Here is a 21,585-nt window from a genome sequence, read left to right on the forward strand (position 1 = left end):
TCCTCGACTTGCTCTGCCAAACAGATATTCTGGCGATGCCAGATCATGTCGTGGTTTCATTAGTCAGTGTCAGATACACCTAGAGGTCAACTCTTCTCGCTTCTCTACGGAGAGGTCCAGAGTAGGCTTTATCATCTCCTTACTTCAGGACAAAGCCTTAGAATGGGCGACTCCCCTATGGGAGCGCTCTGATGTGGTTACTCTGAGACATCAAGACTTTCTTGATGCTCTTAAGGCGGTATTCATGGGTCCGCAGGTTACCCATGATGCGGCCCTGAGACTGTTAGATCTATCTCAGGGTTCGTTATCCACTAGTTCTTATGCCATTGCTTTTAGAACTCTGGTGGCAGAACTAGATTGGCCAGAGAAGGTGTTGATTCCTATCTTCTGGAGAGGGTTGGCAGGCTATGTCAAGGATGCCCTTGCTACTCGTGAGGTCCCTGCTTCTCTGGAGGACTTGATCACAGTAGCAACGAGGATCGATGTACGCCATAAGGAACGTAGACTCGAGGTCTCTTCCTCACGCCCTAAGCATCGGGCTATTCCAGTTGTTGAGGGTCCACTACCATCTTCCTCAGCATCTGAAACATCTCCCACTCCTATGGAGTTAGGTCATACGTCCTCCAGACTACGCAAGTCTGGTCCTCCTATATGTTACGTATGTCGTCAGGCTGGGCACTATGCCAACAAGTGTCCTAGTCGTCAGGGAAACTCCCTGGCCTAGTAACCATTAGAGGGGGGTTACTAGAGACGTCCTCTGCACCCTCTAAGTGTTGTATCCCAGGTCAGCTCTCGTTATCTGAGAATACATGGCCTATTATGGCTTTTGTGGATTCCGGAGCTGACGGGATTTTTGTGTCCTCAGGATTTGTAAAGGGACACAATATTCCCTCTATCATGTTAGAGGCGCCTATTCCTGTCCGTGTTGTTAATGGAACTATGTTGTCTGACTCCATTACATTGAGGACAGTTCCCTTGCGCCTTTCCCTGTCTCAGGGTCACATAGAGGAGATTTCTTTTCTTGTTTTGCCTGAGGGTATAGACGACGTCCTTCTGGGTCTTCCATGGCTTCGGACTCATGCTCCTCACATTGACTGGGAGTCTGACAGCATTATTAGTTGGGGTTCGAAATGTCAGTCCCGATGTCTTCCCTTACCACCTAAGGTCGTTGCGGTTGCATCAACTGATCTCTCTCCCATACCTACACCCTTTTTGGATTTCGCTGACGTGTTCTCCAAACAGGGTGCTGAGGTTCTTCCACCCCATAGGCCGTATGACTGTGCCATAGACCTTATCCCAGGTTCGGTTCCACCTAAAGGCAGGGTTTACCCCCTGTCGATACCTGAGTCGGAGGCCATGTCGACCTATATAAGAGAGAGTTTAGAGAAGGGGTTCATTCGTAAGTCTGTCTCTCCCGCGGGAGCTGGGTTTTTCTTTGTTCGGAAGAAAGAGGGTGATTTGCGTCCCTGCATAGATTACAGGGGTCTCAACGCAATCACAATAAAGAACAAATACCCATTACCTTTAATTTCGGAGCTCTTTGACAGACTGAGAGGAGCTCAAGTTTTTACGAAGTTGGATCTGCGGGGTGCGTATAACTTGGTACGAATTCGAAAGGGTGACGAATGGAAAACCGCTTTTAACACCCGAGACGGTCACTATGAATACCTCGTCATGCCTTTTGGGTTATGTAATGCACCCGCAGTATTTCAGGACTTCGTAAACGATGTGTTCAGGGATTTACTGTTATCCTCAGTAGTGGTGTATCTGGACGACATCCTGATTTTTTCTCCTGATCTGGAGACTCATCGTCAGGATGTCGTTCGTGTCCTTTCCCGTTTAAGGGAGCACTCATTGTTTGCTAAACTCGAGAAATGTGTATTCGAGCAGTCCTCATTGCCTTTTTTGGGTTACATTATCTCACAAGAGGGTCTGGCTATGGATCCTGCGAAGCTCTCTGCTGTCCTGCAATGGTCCGAACCTCATTCCTTGAAGGCGGTGCAACGCTTCTTAGGATTCATAAATTATTACAGGCAGTTCATACCCCATTTTTCTACTTTGGTGGCCCCTTTGGTGGCCTTGACTAAGAAAGGTGCTAATCCCAAAGCCTGGTCTACTGAGACATCTCAGGCTTTTGAGGCAGTAAAAAGACACTTTTCAACTGCTCCCGTTCTTCAAAGACCCGATGAGAATAAGCCCTTCCTCTTAGAGGTTGATGCCTCTTCAGTGGGTGCTGGTGCGGTCTTGTATCAAAAGAACGGTGCAGGTAGAAAAAGGCCGTGTTTCTTCTTTGCTAAAACCTTTTCACCGGCAGAGAGAAACTATACCATTGGGGATAGGGAACTGCTCGCCTTGAGATTAGCCTTGGAGGAGTGGCGTCACTTGCTGGAAGGAGCGAAACATCCTTTCCAGGTCTATACAGACCATAAGAATCTGACGTACTTACAAACCGCTCAGCGTCTGAATCCTCGCCAAGCCCGCTGGTCCTTGTTTTTCTCCCGCTTTCACTTCTCCATCAACTATCTGTCTGGGAGTAAGAATAACAAGGCAGACGCCCTGTCTCGCTCTATGCTTTCTACCCAGGAAGAGATTGACGAACCTCGTCTTATCCTTCCCTCCAGGGTTTTTCATACGCTCTCCCCTGTGACGTTAGACCAAATCCCACCGGGCAAGACCTTTGTTCCGCCTGATCGACAGAATGATATACTGTCATGGGCCCACACCTCAAAGGTGGGTGGGCATTTTGGTATTAGGCGGACACGAGAGTTACTGGAAAGGTGGTATTGGTGGCCACACTTAGCCAGCCACGTCAAGAGATATGTCGGTTCCTGCTACTCGTGTGCTCGCAACCGTCCATTACGGCAGAGACCGGCTGGGCTCTTGCATCCTTTACCAGTGCCAGATAGACCATGGGAGGTGGTAGGCATGGACTTTGTGGGTGATCTTCCATGTTCACAGGGACATAGATTTGTGTGGGTCATTACGGACCATTTCTCCCGGATGGTTCATCTCGTACCGTTATCGAGAATCCCATCTTCCAGGGTACTAGCCAAACTATTCCTCAAGCATGTCTTTAGGCTTCACGGGATGCCAGATCGTATCATTTGTGATAGAGGCCCGCAATTTACTTCCCGTTTCTGGCGAGATCTTTGTAGCCTTCTGCAAATTGAGTTGAATCTCTCTTCGGCGTACCATCCGGAGACTAATGGTTTGGTTGAACGTACCAATCAATCTATGATTATATACCTTCGACACTTTGTTGCTGAGAACCACGATAACTGGTCCTCCCTCCTACCCTGGGCAGAATTTGCCCTTAACAATTCGCTGGCTGAGGCCACTGGGCAGACACCGTTCGTACTCAATAATGGGCAACACCCTAGGGTACCAGTACCGTTTCCCGCCGCTGCACCTCCTCCTCTTGTGGCTGACTGGGCAACTAATGCCAGAGAGGTTTGGGATCGGACTCAAGAGTCGATCCAAGCAGCTAAGGACCGTATGAAGACGGTGTCCGATCGGTTTCGTCGCCCGGCTCCTGTCTTTTCTCCAGGGGACTTTGTGTGGCTCTCTGCAAAACACGTGAGACTTAGAGTGAGCTCTGTCAAATTTGCTCCTCGCTTCCTGGGTCCTTATGAGGTTCTTCGACAGGTAAATCCTGTAGTCTACCAATTGAAGTTACCTGTCCATCTTAGGATTCATGACAAATTCCATGTCTCACTGCTAAAGCCGGCTATTTTACCTCACGCTCGTGAAGTGCACTCTCCTGCCTCTGATTCCTCTCGCTCTAGCTATGAGGTACGAGCCATAGTTGGTTCTAAGATGGTTAGAGGGCGCAGGTTCTTCTTGATAGATTGGGAGGGCTATGGCCCGGAACATCGCTCTTGGGAGCCTGAGGAGGCTGTCCATGCTCCCGACTTAGTTGCCGATTACCTGCGTCGCCGGGAGGGGGGCCCTTGAGGGGGAGGTACTGTTACGGTTGCTGCGAGCACTGGAGACTATGTCCAGATTTCTTGCTACTGCACATGTGCGAGCGCTGGAGACTAAGTCCAGATTTCTTGCTACTGCACATGTGCGAGCGCTGGAGACTAAGTCCAATCTTGGAGCCATTGCACATGTGCGGGTGACATCATCGCTGACACGAGGTCACATGTCTCTGACACCTTCTATGCCGATTGGTCGCTGGTCATGTGCTTGTGACGTCTTGCTCGGTGATAGGCCAGCATGACGTCACTCCTGTCGTTCTGGCAGCGGATTGGCTCTGGTGTCCTCCATCTTGGATGAGGCACAGAGTCTATATAAGACCCTGACACACGCCGCATGGTGCTCAGTCCTCTTGGTTCATGCATATGAGTAGACGCTCTGTGCGCGTTCCTCTAGGCATTCCTCTGTCTATGCTAGGTGAGCGCTACCGGCAGGGTAGCGTTCTTATACCTTACAGCTTCGGCTGCTGTCCGTATCCTTTTCTCTTAGGGGAGCGGACATAGGCAGGTGCCTGAGGCACATGGTCTGGCTGGGCCTTGTGATTCTACTCGTAGGTGGACGTTGCCGCTAGGGTAACGTTCCTTATACTGCGTCTGGCAGTTGTTCGTATCCTCGCACACTAGGGGAGCGAACAGAGGTAGGAGCTTTGTGCGGCTTACGCTGCTGTTCGTCTCTTTTGCACCACTAGAAGAGCGGACCTAGGCAGGTGCCATATCTAGTGGTTCGTGTCCTCGCACACTAGTGGAGCGAACGCAGGTAGGAGCTTTGTGCGGCTTACGCTGCTGTTCGTCTCTTTTGCACCACTAGAAGAGCGGACCTAGGTAGGTGCCATTTCGCACACATTGCCTTTGTCTCTGTGATTATTAACAGAGATCATTCCACACACCATCCAAGTAAGGGAGGAATTGCTTTACTTACTTATTATATCCTTCTGTGAGTTAACAAAGGTATTGCACTCTGCCATAGTCTGCAGCAAAGTCTTTGCACGGTGGACCCTGACTGTCTGATACTCCTTTCAGTTATTATCAGACAGCCCCCCGTAACAGATCCCTTTCCTATTTAGCTGTCGGAATCGCTTTTCTTCCACTCGCAGTGAGTGCCCCCTGGTCCTTAGTATTGTATTTGGAAGAAATAAGTCTTGTGCCAGTCCTTTATATGGACCACACATGTATTTATACATATAAATGAGATCTCCTCTGAGACGTCTTTTTTCTAAGCTAAACATATCTAACTTTTTCAACCTGTCATCATACGGGCGGCTTCCATTCCTTGTAGTAGTCTAGTTACCGCCTTTGAACTGCCTCTAACTTCTGAATGTCCTTTTTAAAATGTGGAGCCCAAAACTGGATCCCATATTCCAGATGTGGCCTTACAAGTGATTTTATAGAGGGGTAACAATACGTTGGGATCACGGGATCTAATCTCTTTTTATACACCCTAAAATCTTGTTTGCTTTAGCAGCTGCTGCTTTACATTGAGTGCTGCTGCTCAGCTTATTTGTAATAAGAATACCCAAGTCCTTCTCCTGTTCTGTAGTCCCGAGATTACTTCCATTTAATGTATGTGCAGCTATAGGATTACTCCGTCCTAGGTGCATTACTTTACATTTATCAACATTAAATCTTATTTGCCAAGTATCTGCCCATTCTGACATCTTATCCAGATCTCTTTGTAATATTGTACTATCAAGGTCAGTTTTTAATATCCTACATAGTTTGGTGTCATCAGCAAAGACTGACACTTTACTATCAATCCCATCCACAAGGTCATTAATAAAGAGATTAAAAAGAATCGGTCCTAGCACAGATCCCTGCGGTCCCCACTGCTCCCAGTACGGATCCCTGCGGTCCCCACTGCTGACTGCAGCCCATTTAGAGAAGATACCATTTATGACTACTCTTTGTTTCCTATCTTTTAGCCAATTCCTTACCCAGTTGCATATAGTTTCCCCTAGTCCTTGCTTCTGGAGCTTTAATATAAGGCTATTGTGTGGTACAGTATCAAATGCCTTTGCAAAGTCCAAATAAATCTCATCAGCTGCATTACCAATATCCAGGTTTGCACTTTTCCCCTCATAGAACCCCAACAGGTTGGTTAGACACGACTTATCTTTCATGAATCCATGCTGTCTGTCAGTTATTATATTATTTTCTGCAACATAATTTTGCATGTCATCCCTTAAAATGCCCTCAAAAACTTTGCATACTACTGATGTCAGACTTACTGGACGGTAGTTGCCTGGATCTATCCTCTTCCCTTTCTTAAATATCGGTACCACATCAGCAATCCTCCAATCCTGAGGCACCAACCCAGTTACAAGCGAGTCTAAAATGATGAGATACAGCGGTCTGTCGATAATGGAGGTCAATTCCCTCAATATTCGTGGATGAATGCCATCTGGCCCTGGGGATTTGTCTATGTTTAGTTTACTTAGACGTAGGCGTACTTCTTCTTGTGTTAAATTAATTATATCGGGTGGTGACCTTTGATTTTTCTCTTGTTGAATGATCCCTGGTACAGTCAGTTCCTTGGTGAACACAGATGAGAAATGTCTATTTAATATCTCAGTCTTTTGTTTGTCATCTATAACTAACTTGTTATTATATTTTAAGGGGCCAATACTATCCTTTGCTTTCCTTTTGGCATTAATGTATTTATAAAAGATTTTGGGATTTATTTTAATGTCATTGGCGATTTTTGTTTTAGTAGCTAGTTTTGTTTGTTTGATTTCTTTTTTGCATTTCCTATTGATATCTTTATACTCCTGAAATGCTATTTCTGTATTCTCAGCCTTTAAGATTTTAAACACCCTTTGTTTTTGTTTTATTATACTTTGTACAGTCTTATTTATCCATAGTGGTTTCTTTTTATTCCTGGACATTTTATTACCAGAGGGTATAAGCTTTTTACATGACTACTTACCGCATTTATATTCGGTATCCCCAGTTACCATGACTTAGTCCCTATCTACACCTTTAAGCTCTTCCCTTAATTTGTTGAAATCAGCTTTCCTAAAATTCCAGGTTTTTACATTTCCCCTTTGAAATGTTCTATTGAATATTACTTTGAAGCTTACCATATTATGATCGCTGGTGCCCAAGTGCTCCCGGATCCGTAGGTCTGAAATGGTATCCGGTCTATTTGACAGCACCAGATCTAGCAAATTATCTCCCCTGGTCGGTTCATCTACCATCTGAGAGAGGAAATGGTCTTGAATGGTAGATAAGAGTTTACAGCTTTTAGCAGAACCAGAAGATTCTATGTCCCACTGAATGTCTGGATAGTTGAAATCCCCCATAATAAGAACCCGATTATTATTATTAGTTGCCTTTTCAATTTGTTCGAGCATTTCACCCTCTATTTGTTCAGCTATGTTAGGAGGCTTATAGCAAACTCCAATTAGCATTTTTCCATTATTCCCCTCCCCATGTACATTTACCCATACTGACTCCACATTGTTGCAGTTCCCCCAATGTCATCATTCAACACAGGTTTTAGGTTAGATTTGATAAATATACACACCCCACCACCTTTTTTGTCTTTCCTGTCCTTTCTAAATGTAGTATAACCCTGTATGTTTGTCACCCAGTCATGGCTTTCATCCAGCCAGGTTTCCGTAATGCCCACCACATCATAATCCATGGTTGACATAAGAGTCTCTAATTCATTCATTTTGATTGCAAGACTTCTTGCATTTGCCAGTAGACATTTAATACTATTAACACCTTTATTACTCCTAGTCTCCCTACGTTCCTTGCATGTCCCATCCCCCCCTAATCCTTCATTGACCCTTACCATCTCACTGTCTCTATCTGCTCTATCTATCCCCTTTTTTGCTCCACTACCCTCCCTCCCCCCAGATCCTAGTTTAAAAGCTCCTCCATCCGTCTGACCATTTTCTCCCCCAGCACAGCTGCACCTTCCCCATTGAGGTGCAGCCCATCCCTACCGTAGAGCCTGTAGCCAACTGAGAAGTCGGCCCAGTTCTCCATGAACCCGAACCCTTCCTTCCTGCACCAATTTCTAAGCCACGTATTTATCTCCCTAAGCTCCCGCTGTCTTTCTAGTGATGCTCGTGGCACCGGTAGTATTTCTGAAAACACCACCTTGGAGGTCTTGGACTTCAGCTTCTCTCCTAGTTCCCTGTAATCATTTTTAAGGACCTTCCACCTGCCTCTAACTTTGTCATTAGTACCAATGTTCACCATGAACGCTGGGTTTTCCCCAGCCCCACCCAGCAATCTGTCTATCCGATCCGCAATATGCCGAACCCGAGCACCCGGCGGTGCTCGGGATCACGGTGTGATCCGTGAAACACGTACCAGAAAAACACGGACATTTAAAATAAAAAGCTTTTTCAACACCCCTTCTCCATCGATGCTGAGTTCGGCAGCTGCTCTCTGCTTCTCCCTGGCCGGCTCATTATGGCATGCATATTCATTTATGCAGCCAGAGGCGGCCCGGAAGTAGCTGCAGAGGTGAGAGAGCGGTGGCTGGATGCTGAATCGCGGGACTCTTCAGCACCACGGAGAGCAGGAGCGGGGGCAGGTGAGTACATGTCCACGTGCAATCACGGAGTACGGATCACGTATCATGGATTGCACATGGACAACCACTTTGTGCCGTGAATCACGGAGTATAAAGGGATATATATGTGTTTAACACATCAGTGAAGAACGTCTGTTTTTTCACTGAGGGGCACACATGTTACTAAGGGGTATACACATTACTGGGGGAAATACACTTTACTGTGGGGCATACAAATTACTGTTAACATAGATATTACTAAGGGCCATATAGCTCTGGTGTTGGGGCTTATACAGCTCTGAGGGCAGATACAGCTCCGATGGGGGGGATGGGGGCATACAAATCTGGTGTGGGGGCTGGGGGGCAAACAGATCTGGTGAGGGGGGGTGACTGGAGGCATATAGCTCTGGTGAGGAGAGGGCTGCTGGGGCATACAGATCTGGTGAGGGGGGGCTGGGATACATATCTGATGGGAGGGGGCTGGAGGCATACAGAGCTGCGGGGCATATAGATCTGGTGGGGGGGCATACAAATTTGGTGAGGGGGCCATACAGATGTGGTGAGGGGGGTGACTGTAGGCATATATCTCTGGTGAGGAGGGGGCTGGGGCATACAGCTCTGGGTAGGTGGGGGGGGGTCACATACATCGTTCCTTGGTGTTGCAGCTCCTCTTCCTCCAGTCTCTTTATCTGTGGACAGAGCTCAGCATGTTGCTCGGTAGCTCCGCCCACAGATGCACTTCCGTACACAAGCAGCCCAGCTGAGAGCAGTGAGTGCACGCTGAGCTGCAGGTACCGATTTAAAGCGCCGGCAGCCAGGAAAATGCTGCTGCTGCCCGCCCATAACAGCGGCAGCACACAGAGCCAGAGCAGCGAAGCAGCGCTCAGCTCTGCTCATGTGCATTAGGAGGGGGAGAAAATTAGACAGGGAGAGAGCGGGTGGGCGGAGCCACGGGACAAAAGCCTCACGATCGTGACACCGGGACACCCGCTGAAATCCGGTACAGTCCTGCTGTATCCGGGACGGTTGGAGGCATGTATACAGCATGTTAGAATGTGTATATAAGAGTCCACTGGTGGTGGCCGCAGCTTATAGGCCCCAAATCTGGTGACAGGTTCCCTTTAAAGTGAACCTGTCAGGTGCAATGTGCACTCAGAGCCAGGAGCAGTTCTGGATACATATTGCTAATCCCTGCCTAACTGTCATTGTATACACTAGCATAGATAAAGAGATCTTTAGAAAAAATATTTTTAAAGATCTTATATCTTATGCTAATGAGGGGACTAGTCACAAGGGCATTACTTTACTTGGCTAGTCGGCTCACATAGCATGTTAGCATGTTATTACGCCTCTGTGTGAGTACTAACACGCTATGTGAGCTGACTAGCCAAGTGAAGTAACGCCCTTGGGACTAGTCCCCACGCTCATTAGCATAAGATATAAGATCTTTAAAAATATTTTTTCTATAGATCTCTTTATCTATGCTAGTGTATAAAGGGACTGTTAGCGAGGGATTAGCAATATACACCCAGAACTGCTCCTGGCTCTGAGTGCATATTGCACCTGACAGATTTCCTTTAAAGGGAACCTGTCAGCAGAAATTTCACAATAAAACTAAAAGATTCCCCTTCTGCAGCTCCTGGGCTGCATTCTGGAAAGGTTCCTGTTGCTATTGTGTCCCCTTTGAGACCTAAAAAAATACTTTATGAAGCCTTACCTTTTTGTATGCAAATGTGTTTTTATGGTCACTGGGGTGGGCTGTCTGGCGTCCGTTATTCTCCCTACTGCCGCTGTACGCCGTCCCCCATTGCTCATTTACATACACGAGGACGCCCTCCTCATGTAACTGTTCTGCCAAAGTCTCATGCATGCCCAGTGCCACTCTCGCGGGACTGAGCACTGTGCGAGATTATGGGCGGCGCAGTGATTGTCATCAGCAGCGTCATCCAAGTACCCGCCCATAATCTCGTGCCCGTGCTTCTCACTCTGCCTCCACTGTTATGCGCAAGCACTGGCCATATGAACTCACGTCACCTATTACCGCAGGCGCAAGATTATAGGCGGCGCTGTGATTGTCATCAGCAAAGTCATCCAAGTACCCGCCCATAATCTCGTGCCCGCGCTTCTCACTCTGCCTCCACTGTTATGCACAAGCGCTGGCCATATGAACCACATTACCCATTACCGCGGGCATGAGATTATGGGCGGGTACTTGGATGACGTTGCTGATGACAATCACAGCGCCGCCCATAATCTCGCGCCTGCGCAATCACCTCAAAAGCATTCACACTTTGCACAGTGCTCAGTCCCGCGACAGTGGCACTGGGCATGAGACTTCGGGAGGACAGTTACATGAGGAAGGCGTCCTCATGTATGTAAATGAGCAATGGGGGACTGCGTAAAGTGGCAGAAGGGGGAATAACAGACGCCAGACAGCCCACCCCAGTGACCATAAAAACACATTTGCATACAAAAAGGTAAGACTTCATAAAGTATTTTTTTAGGTTTCAAAGGGGGCACTGTAGCAACAGGAACCTTGCCAGAATGCAGCACAGGAGCTGCAGAGGGGAAACTTTTATTTTTATTGTGAAATTTCTGCTGACAGGTTCCCTTTAACTGGTAGGGCAGCCAGGATAAAGCAGAGCTGAACCTGTTGGGTAGCTAGGACCCAGCAGCTCTGCTCTACAGGCAGGAGACCATGTGATCGGTAAGCTAATAGAAGTCTCCAGATGTAACTCTGCATAGGTTATTACTGGCCAGTGCTATCTGCAGGAGAGATAAGTGTTGGTTGCACTTTCTCCTCAGCTTCCTGATTCCCTGCGTGTCTCCAGCAGTGAGAAGCCGCACACGGGGAATCAGAGAGAACAGCTGCAGAGAAGCGCAGGCTCCGGGGCTGGGGATGTTCGCTCTGGTGCTGGGGGGGGTCGGCTCTACTGCAAGGGGGGGAGTCGGCTCTGGTGCTGGGGGGGTCGGCTCTGCTGCAGGGGGGGAGTCGGCTCTGGTGCTGGGGATGTCATCTCTGCTGCAGGGGGTGATTCATACCTCAGCAGCAGTCACAGGAGTTTCAAGGTGCGTGCTCGACTCTGTAATGAATAGAAGGGAGAAACAGCGAGGCGGGGCTACAGTGGGTGGGCAGAGCCACGGGATACACAGGCTCACGGGCGTGACTCGGGATCAAAGGCTCAAAAGCGTGAGAGTCCCGCTGTATCCGGGACGGTTGGGAGGTATGCCCTAACCTGCCTCCTGACTCTCAATCAGTCCGGTGGGACTTTGCCGCCTTACCCTATCTAAGATGTGTACAGCAATATGCACAAAGACGAGTGCGCACCTCCATGTGGGCATCAGGGCTATTTATCACCTCTGTACCGCCCACAAAATGGAGAAACCACATGTAGCCAGCCCCTTTGTGGCCAATGAGAGCCCTACACATCACTGATGATATAACAGTGGCCAATAAAAACGTGCCACATCACTGATAACGTCACTGGCCAATAGGAATGTGCCACATCACCGATGATGTCACAGCGGCCAATGGGAACGTGCCACATCACTGATAATGTCAGATAGTGGCAAAAGACCCATAGGAATCCCGCACATCCTCAGAAGGCTCTTTTTGACACTGTCAGAATGGCAAAAAGTCCTGGTCAGCATCCGTGGCTCAGAAGACCGTACAAAGTAACTTCGGGTACAGAGAGGAACTGCTCCAGAAGGCAAACGAGGAGCCCCCGTACCTCGGTTTGTGACACACACATATTGTTCGGGGGGGAAACACATACATCACAAATAAAAGCTGTAATATCTATCCATCCATCTATCCATCCATCTATCTATCCATCTATCTATCCATCTATCTATCCATCCATCTATCTATCCATCTATCCGTCCATCTATCCATCTATCTATCCATCTATCCATCTATCCATCTATCCATCTATCCATCTATCCATCTATCTATCTATCTATCTATCTATCCATCCCTCTATCCATCTATCTATCCATCTATCTATCCATCAAACTATCTATCCATCCATATATCCAACTATCTATCCCTCTATCTATCTATATATCTATCTGTTACGGGGGGCTGTCTGATAATAACCGAAAGGAGTATCAGACAGTCAGGGTCCACCGTGCAAAGACTTTGCTGCAGACTATGGCAGAGTGCAATACCTCTGTTAACTCACAGAAGGATATAATAAGTAAGTAACGCAATTACTCCCTTACTTGGAGGGTGTGTGGAATGATCTCTGTTAATAATCACAGAGACAAAGGCAATGTGTGCGAAATGGCACCTACCTAGGTCCGCTCTTCTAGTGGTGCAAAAGAGACGAACAGCAGCGTAAGCCGCACAAAGCTCCTACCTGCGTTCGCTCCACTAGTGTGCGAGGACACGAACCACTAGATATGGCACCTGCCTAGGTCCGCTCTTCTAGTGGTGCAAAAGAGACGAACAGCAGCGTAAGCCGCACAAAGCTCCTACCTCTGTTCGCTCCCCTAGTGTGCGAGGATACGAACAACTGCCAGACGCAGTATAAGGAACGTGACCCTAGCGGCAACGTCCACCTACGAGTACAATCACAAGGCCCAGCCAGACCATGTGCCTCAGGCACCTGCCTATGTCCGCTCCCCTAAGAGGTAAGGATACGGACAGCAGCCGAAGCTGTAAGGTATAAGAACGCTACCCTGCCGGTAGCGCTCACCTAGCATAGACAGAGGAATGCCTAGAGGAACGCGCACAGAGCGTCTACTCATATGCATGAACCAAGAGGACTGAGCACCATGCGGCGTGTGTCAGGGTCTTATATAGACTCTGTGCCTCATCCAAGATGGAGGACACCAGAGCCAATCCGCTTCCAGAACGACAGGAGTGACGTCATGCTGGCCTATCACCGAGCAAGACGTCACAAGCACATGACCAGCGACCAATCGGCATAGAAGGTGTCAGAGACATGTGACCTCGCGTCAGCGATGATGTCACCCGCACATGTGCAATGGCTCCAAGATTGGACTTAGTCTCCGGCGCTCGCACATGTGCAGTAGCAAGAAATCTGGACTTAGTCTCCAGCGCTCGCACATGTGCAGTAGCAAGAAATCTGGACATAGTCTCCAGTGCTCGCAGCAACCGTAACAGTACCTCCCCCTCAAGGGCCCCCCTCCCGGCGACGCAGATAATCGGCAACTAAGTCGGGAGCATGGACAGCCTCCTCAGGCTCCCAAGAGCGATGTTCCGGGCCATAGCCCTCCCAATCTATCAAGAAGAACCTGCGCCCTCTAACCATCTTAGAACCAACTATGGCTCGTACCTCATAGCTAGAGCGAGAGGAATCAGAGGCAGGAGAGTGCACTTCACGAGCGTGAGGTAAAATAGCCGGCTTTAGCAGTGAGACATGGAATTTGTCATGAATCCTAAGATGGACAGGTAACTTCAATTGGTAGACTACAGGATTTACCTGTCGAAGAACCTCATAAGGACCCAGGAAGCGAGGAGCAAATTTGACAGAGCTCACTCTAAGTCTCACGTGTTTTGCAGAGAGCCACACAAAGTCCCCTGGAGAAAAGACAGGAGCCGGGCGACGAAACCGATCGGACACCGTCTTCATACGGTCCTTAGCTGCTTGGATCGACTCTTGAGTCCGATCCCAAACCTCTCTGGCATTAGTTGCCCAGTCGGCCACAAGAGGAGAAGGTGCAGCAGCGGGAAACGGTACCGGTACCCTAGGGTGTTGCCCATTATTGAGTACGAACGGTGTCTGCCCAGTGGCCTCAGCCAGCGAATTGTTAAGGGCAAATTCTGCCCAGGGTAGGAGGGAGGACCAGTTATCGTGGTTCTCAGCAACAAAGTGTCGAAGGTATATAATCATAGATTGATTGGTACGTTCAACCAAACCATTAGTCTCTGGATGGTATGCCGAAGAGAGATTCAACTCAATTTGCAGAAGGCTACAAAGATCTCGCCAGAAACGGGAAGTAAATTGCGGGCCTCTATCACAAATGATACGATCTGGCATCCCGTGAAGCCTAAAGACATGCTTGAGGAATAGTTTGGCTAGTACCCTGGAAGATGGGATTCTCGATAACGGTACGAGATGAACCATCCGGGAGAAATGGTCCGTAATGACCCACACAAATCTATGTCCCTGTGAACATGGAAGATCACCCACAAAGTCCATGCCTACCACCTCCCATGGTCTATCTGGCACTGGTAAAGGATGCAAGAGCCCAGCCGGTCTCTGCCGTAATGGACGGTTGCGAGCACACGAGTAGCAGGAACCGACATATCTCTTGACGTGGCTGGCTAAGTGTGGCCACCAATACCACCTCTCCAGTAACTCTCGTGTCCGCCTAATACCAAAATGCCCACCCACCTTTGAGGTGTGGGCCCATGACAGTATATCATTCTGTCGATCAGGCGGAACAAATGTCTTGCCCGGTGGGATTTGGTCTAACGTCACAGGGGAGAGCGTATGAAAAACCCTGGAGGGAAGGATAAGACGAGGTTCATCATTCTCTTCCTGGGTAGAAAGCATAGAGCGAGACAGGGCGTCTGCCTTGTTATTCTTACTCCCAGACAAATAGTTGATGGAGAAGTGAAAGCGGGAGAAAAACAAGGACCAGCGGGCTTGGCGAGGATTCAGACGCTGAGCGGTTTGTAAGTACGTCAGATTCTTATGGTCTGTATAGACCTGGAAAGGATGTTTCGCTCCTTCCAGCAAGTGACGCCACTCCTCCAAGGCTAATCTCAAGGCGAGCAGTTCCCTATCCCCAATGGTATAGTTTCTCTCTGCCGGTGAAAAGGTTTTAGCAAAGAAGAAACACGGCCTTTTTCTACCTGCACCGTTCTTTTGATACAAGACCGCACCAGCACCCACTGAAGAGGCATCAACCTCTAAGAGGAAGGGCTTACTCTCATCGGGTCTTTGAAGAACGGGAGCAGTTGAAAAGTGTCTTTTTACTGCCTCAAAAGCCTGAGATGTCTCAGTAGACCAGGCTTTGGGATTAGCACCTTTCTTAGTCAAGGCCACCAAAGGGGCCACCAAAGTAGAAAAATGGGGTATGAACTGCCTGTAATAATTTATAAATCCTAAGAAGCGTTGCACCGCCTTCAAGGAATGAGGTTCGGACCATTGCAGGACAGCAGAGAGCTTCGCAGGATCCATAGCCAGACCCTCTTGTGAGATAATGTAACCCAAAAAAGGCAATGAGGACTGCTCGAATACACATTTCTCGAGTTTAGCAAACAATGAGTGCTCCCTTAAACGGGAAAGGACACGAACGACATCCTGACGATGAGTCTCCAGATCAGGAGAAAAAATCAGGATGTCGTCCAGATACACCACTACTGAGGATAACAGTAAATCCCTGAACACATCATTTACGAAGTCCTGAAATACTGCGGGTGCATTACATAACCCAAAAGGCATGACGAGGTATTCATAGTGACCGTCTCGGGTGTTAAAAGCGGTCTTCCATTCGTCACCCTTTCGAATTCGTACCAAGTTATACGCACCCCGCAGATCCAACTTCGTAAAAACTTGAGCTCCTCTCAGTCTGTCAAAGAGCTCCGAAATTAAAGGTAATGGGTATTTGTTCTTTATTGTGATTGCGTTGAGACCCCTGTAATCTATGCAGGGACGCAAATCACCCTCTTTCTTCCGAACAAAGAAAAACCCAGCTCCCGCGGGAGAGACAGACTTACGAATGAACCCCTTCTCTAAGCTCTCTCTTATATAGGTCGACATGGCCTCCGACTCAGGTATCGACAGGGGGTAAACCCTGCCTTTAGGTGGAACCGAACCTGGGATAAGGTCTATGGCACAGTCATACGGCCTATGGGGTGGAAGAACCTCAGCACCCTGTTTGGAGAACACGTCAGCGAAATCCAAATAGGGTGTAGGTATGGGAGAGAGATCAGTTGATGCAACTGCAACGACCTTAGGTGGTAAGGGAAGACATCGGGACTGACATTTCGAACCCCAACTAATAATGCTGTCAGACTCCCAGTCAATGTGAGGAGCATGAGTCCGAAGCCATGGAAGACCCAGAAGGACGTCGTCTATACCCTCAGGCAAAACAAGAAAAGAAATCTCCTCTATGTGACCCTGAGACAGGGAAAGGCGCAAGGGAACTGTCCTCAATGTAATGGAGTCAGACAACATAGTTCCATTAACAACACGGACAGGAATAGGCGCCTCTAACATGATAGAGGGAATATTGTGTCCCTTTACAAATCCTGAGGACACAAAAATCCCGTCAGCTCCGGAATCCACAAAAGCCATAATAGGCCATGTATTCTCAGATAACGAGAGCTGACCTGGGATACAACACTTAGAGGGTGCAGAAGACGTCTCTAGTAACCCCCCTCTAATGGTTACTAGGCCAGGGAGTTTCCCTGACGACTAGGACACTTGTTGGCATAGTGCCCAGCCTGACGACATACGTAACATATAGGAGGACGAGACTTGCGTAGTCTGGAGAACGTATGACCTAACTCCATAGGAGTGGGAGATGTTTCAGATGCTGAGGAAGATGGTAGTGGACCCTCAACAACTGGAATAGCCCGATGCTTAGGGCGTGAGGAAGAGACCTCGAGTCTACGTTCCTTATGGCGTACATCGATCCTCGTTGCTACTGTGATCAAGTCCTCCAGAGAAGCAGGGACTTCACGAGTAGCAAGGGCATCCTTGACATAGCCAGCCAACCCTCTCCAGAAGATAGGAATCAACACCTTCTCTGGCCAATCTAGTTCTGCCACCAGAGTTCTAAAAGCAATGGCATAAGAACTAGTGGATAACGAACCCTGAGATAGATCTAACAGTCTCAGGGCCACATCATGGGTAACCTGCGGACCCATGAATACCGCCTTAAGAGCATCAAGAAAGTCTTGATGTCTCAGAGTAATCACATCAGAGCGCTCCCATAGGGGAGTCGCCCATTCTAAGGCTTTGTCCTGAAGTAAGGAGATGATAAAGCCTACTCTGGACCTCTCCGTAGAGAAGCGAGAAGAGTTAACCTCTAGGTGTATCTGACACTGACTAATGAAACCACGACATGATCTGGCATCGCCAGAATATCTGTTTGGTAGAGCAAGTCCAGGATCATGTGCAGATGTCACCATGGTCTGAGGTTTATCCTCTATACTCTTGAGCCGTGACTCAAGTACTTGTATGTAACGGTGTAACTGCTGATATTCTGCCATAACTGCCAGACCCTTGGCTCAGTCCTAATGTTACGGGGGGCTGTCTGATAATAACCGAAAGGAGTATCAGACAGTCAGGGTCCACCGTGCAAAGACTTTGCTGCAGACTATGGCAGAGTGCAATACCTCTGTTAACTCACAGAAGGATATAATAAGTAAGTAACGCAATTACTCCCTTACTTGGAGGGTGTGTGGAATGATCTCTGTTAATAATCACAGAGACAAAGGCAATGTGTGCGAAATGGCACCTACCTAGGTCCGCTCTTCTAGTGGTGCAAAAGAGACGAACAGCAGCGTAAGCCGCACAAAGCTCCTACCTGCGTTCGCTCCACTAGTGTGCGAGGACACGAACCACTAGATATGGCACCTGCCTAGGTCCGCTCTTCTAGTGGTGCAAAAGAGACGAACAGCAGCGTAAGCCGCACAAAGCTCCTACCTCTGTTCGCTCCCCTAGTGTGCGAGGATACGAACAACTGCCAGACGCAGTATAAGGAACGTTACCCTAGCGGCAACGTCCACCTACGAGTACAATCACAAGGCCCAGCCAGACCATGTGCCTCAGGCACCTGCCTATGTCCGCTCCCCTAAGAGGTAAGGATACGGACAGCAGCCGAAGCTGTAAGGTATAAGAACGCTACCCTGCCGGTAGCGCTCACCTAGCATAGACAGAGGAATGCCTAGAGGAACGCGCACAGAGCGTCTACTCATATGCATGAACCAAGAGGACTGAGCACCATGCGGCGTGTGTCAGGGTCTTATATAGACTCTGTGCCTCATCCAAGATGGAGGACACCAGAGCCAATCCGCTTCCAGAACGACAGGAGTGACGTCATGCTGGCCTATCACCGAGCAAGACGTCACAAGCACATGACCAGCGACCAATCGGCATAGAAGGTGTCAGAGACATGTGACCTCGTGTCAGCGATGATGTCACCCGCACATGTGCAATGGCTCCAAGATTGGACTTAGTCTCCGGCGCTCGCACATGTGCAGTAGCAAGAAATCTGGACTTAGTCTCCAGCGCTCGCACATGTGCAGTAGCAAGAAATCTGGACATAGTCTCCAGTGCTCGCAGCAACCGTAACACTATCTATCTAGATATATATAGATATATATATATATAGGCATCTACCTTACAAAATGTGGGTCGTCATAGTCCCACTGATGTCCAACCTAACACTCCCGAACCCACGGTGATGCTCCCCGATAAATTCTCTGGGGAGAAAAACCTATTCCGGACGTTTAGAGAGAGCTGCCGATTTCTTTTCACTCTCCGACCTTGGTCCTCAGGGGACGAGACTCAGCGGGTGGGAATCGTTATGTCGTTACTTAGAGGGGATCCCCAGGCCTGGGCGTTTTCCCTACCCCCTTCGGCCCCAGAACGACATTCGGTTGACCTCTTCTTTGACTCCCTCGGGGTGATATATGATGAACCAGACCGAGTACGGGTGGCTGAGGACAGGACTATGTGTCTCACTCAGGTAAATCACACTGCTGAGCAATATTGTTCTGAGTTTCAGCAATGGTCCACTGAGGTACGGTGGAATGATTCTGCACTCAGGTGCCAGTTCTGGAGAGGTCTTTTGGGCTCACTGAAAGACGCCTTGGCTCTGCACCCTCCTCCCAGTACGTTGGACGAAGCAATGACGGGTGCAGTTTGCATGGACCGTAGATTACGGGAAAGAAGAGGTACCATGCGTGAGACTCCTCCCACTCTGCCTAGGACGCCTCCTTTGCCAGCTACGGAGCACATGGAAGTTGGAGCCGTCAGTCCGGATGAGAAAGAGAGGAGAAGACGGCGGGATCTCAAGCTGTGTTTCTATTGTGGACACCATGGACACTGGAGGAAGGACTGCCCAGCTTGCCCCCCCCGCTAAACAGTCGTCGGGAAACTTCTAAGTCTGGGTGACGGCCGAGGAGGTTGCCCAGACTATCAGGTACCTTTCCTCTCCTCCAATAAGATACTTCTAAATGTTGTCCTCCGGGTCAAGGAGTCAGTCTGGTCAACTACTGCCTTTGTTGATTGTGGGTCCGCTATGAACTTCATTGACTCTAGATGTGTTCAAAGATTAGAGTGAGGTTAGATGGACCTAGCCAACTCCTGATAATTGATAAAACACTATTGTCTCAAAACTGCATTCGGTTTGCTACAGAAACATTTACTCTGGTGATCGGGTCTCTGCATTCTGAACTGATTTCTTGTTTTGTAATGGACAACCTCCCGGCTGTCTAAAGGCCACTTTACACGCTGCGATATTGTTACCGATATCGCTAGCGTGCGTACCCGCCCCCATCGGTTGTGCGTCATGGGCAAATCGCTGCCCGTGGCGCACAACATCGCCCGGACCCGTCACACTATTTACCTGCCTAGCGACGTCACTGTGACCGGCAAACCGCCTCCTTTCTAAGGAAGCGGTTCATTCGGCGTCTCAGCGACGTCACTAAGCGGCCTCCCAATAAAAGCTAAGGGGGCGGAGATGAGCGGCACGAACATCCCGCCCACCTCCTTCCTTCCTTCCTCATTTTGGGCGGCCGCAGGTATGGTGAGGTTCCTCGTTCCTGCGGTGTCACACATAGCAATGTGTGCTGTCGCAGGAACGACGAACAACCTCCGTCCTGCAACAGCAATGATATTTGGGAACTGGACAGCGTGTTAATGAGCAACGATATGGTGAGTATTATCGCTCGTTAGCAGTTGCTTGTATGTTTCACAAGCAACGACATCGCTAACGAGAACGAATGTGCGTCACAAATTCCGTGACCCCAACGACATCTCTTTAGCAATGTCGTTGCTTGTAAAGCGGCCTTTAGTGTTGGGGTATCCTTGGTTAATGTTGCATAATCCCGTTATTGATTGGGAATGTCGTACCATAATCAAGTGGAGTTCTGCCTGTCATAAAAGGTGTTTAAAAACCATATCTGTGTCCTCTGTAAGTCCTGAGGGTCTTCCGGAATACCTGATGGACTATGGAGATGTATTCTCGGAATTAGAGGCCGAGGTTTTTCCACCTCATCGCCCATATGACTGTGCCATCGATTTGATTCCCAACTCCAAATTGCCCAAGGCCCGTTTATATCACCTCTCAGGTCCAGAAAGGGCTGCTATTAGTGTTGAGCGAGTATACTTGTCACTACTCGGTACTCGCACGAGTATCACTGTACTCGGGCTACTCGGCGGGGACCGAGTAATCTCGCGATACTCGTGCTGTACTCGTGGTCTTCATCCCTGCATGTTGGCGCTCTTTTGAGAGCCAGCCCTCATGCAGGGATTGGCTGGCAGACCACTGCAATGCCACAGCCCTGTTAGTTGTGGAATTGCAGTGATTGGCCGGCCTGCACAGCGTGACCGAGCCTTTATACCGGCGGGCGCGCTGTGCTCTGCACACAGCCATCCAGACAGTCAGTGCAGGGAGAGTGTTGCTGCTTCAGGGAAAGGTTTGCGGCCCTTTATAGTTATTTCCGTAGCAGGGCTGCAAACAGTGTGACCAGAATTCCTTCTCAGGACTATTGTAGTTGTATACAGGCAGGCAGGGTATAGCCAGGTCGGAGTACAGGAGCAGAGTCCTTCTCAGGACTATTGTTGCTGTATACAGGCAGGGCAGGCAGGGTATAGCCAGGTCGGAATACAGGCTAGTGACCAGAAGAGTCCTTCTCAGGACTATTGTAGCTGTATACAGGCAGGCAGGCAGGGTATATAGCCATTCCTAGTGGTGACCGTATACCATCCTTCATCATATCTGGGGCTGGTGTACACAGTTTAAAACAGTCCTGATAGTGTCAGACTTCTCAGTAATTGTCACTCCTAAAAAGCTGTTAGGTTCTTAGTGCATCCGTGCGTGCATTTAAAAACCGCACGTGTGTGCCTGTCGGTGGCAGCGTACAGG

The sequence above is a fragment of the Anomaloglossus baeobatrachus genome, chromosome 2 (assembly GCF_048569485.1).
Source record: "Anomaloglossus baeobatrachus isolate aAnoBae1 chromosome 2, aAnoBae1.hap1, whole genome shotgun sequence".
NCBI lineage: Eukaryota > Metazoa > Chordata > Amphibia > Anura > Aromobatidae > Anomaloglossus > Anomaloglossus baeobatrachus.